Consider the following 1,218-nt stretch of genomic DNA (forward strand, 5'->3'; position numbering starts at 1 on the left):
GGTCGTCTTGGACACACCTCAGCAAGGAAAAGCTGCGCACCCGGGGTCAAGACCGCATCGGGGCGTGCGACTCGCAGATCACGGCGCTTCTCGGATAGCACGGTATTGCTTATTCCCACGCGGCCGGGAGTCCTTTGACCGACACAAAACTTTGCAAAAAAACCTCGCCGCTTTTCGATACGTATGTCTACTTCTTGTGTTTTCGGCAAAAAGGGATTGGCGCCAGGATGATCGAGGACATACTCATTCAGGAGATTACGCGTTTCACCACGTTTGGGGGGAGGGGGGCGGCGCCGGGCTGTCCAGGGAGAAAATAACCTGCATTTTGTCTCTTCTAGGGGACCTTCGGGTTGTGCGTCATATGGTCCGGGCAGACGACAGATTCACAGCTATTTTTGCGATTTGCATTGCGGTCGGAAGGAGCATCCGGGCGCCGGTTGGCTTTGCCTTGTCAGAGACGCTTTATTTCCTTCTCACCCCCGTACGCTCACCGTTCTCTTTCACGCCGTCTCATAGCGTCGTCTGCACTTCCGGTCGGTCCCTCGGTTGATCTCTTCCCCTGCGTTTTTTCTTTGCATGCCGACGAGACGGGACTCTAGTCAGATTGCTTTTCCGCAAGGTTTACGGCAGGGACACGGCAGGGCTCGCTTGTCTTTACAGTTTTCGGTTTTTTCTGCTTGGACGCTGGACCCGGGGATGCGGGCATTGGCTCGCCGGAACGGCTTTCTGCATGTACGCTGTTCATTCGCGCCGTCTGCTTTTTCTCTTTCTCTTTGCTAGGCCTAGAGTTTGCCTTTTCATTTCTGCGAACGCGTGCATGGCATGGGCGGCTACTAGGCCGCCCTCAGCCCCAGGAGTCTATGAGTTTTTGCATCGGCGTTGGGAGGAGACACGTGTTCCCATTCAGGATTGGGCTGGTTCGAAGGCATATTTTCCGACTTCTCCTGTACGACTTTATTGAACCTACTCTGTCATGGACTTACCCCTTTCGTTCAGAGTACTCTTATCTTATGCCAAGGGAGAGAATGGAAGAGGTTGAAATGGAAGACAGCTTCCACATGGCTTGCACCACTAGGGACCCCGTCGGTGACGCATGGCGACTCAGGCCCGATGTCTCGGATGGTGATAATGGAGGCAGCGCAAGGTGACAAGAGTGCGTCGCCCGCCCCGTCCGCCCGCCCGCCCGCCCGCTGCAAAGCTGGTGGGCGCCTAGGCCCC

The sequence above is a fragment of the Diplodia corticola genome (assembly GCF_001883845.1).
Source record: "Diplodia corticola strain CBS 112549 chromosome Unknown scaffold32, whole genome shotgun sequence".
In the NCBI taxonomy this organism is placed as follows: Eukaryota; Fungi; Ascomycota; class Dothideomycetes; order Botryosphaeriales; family Botryosphaeriaceae; genus Diplodia; species Diplodia corticola.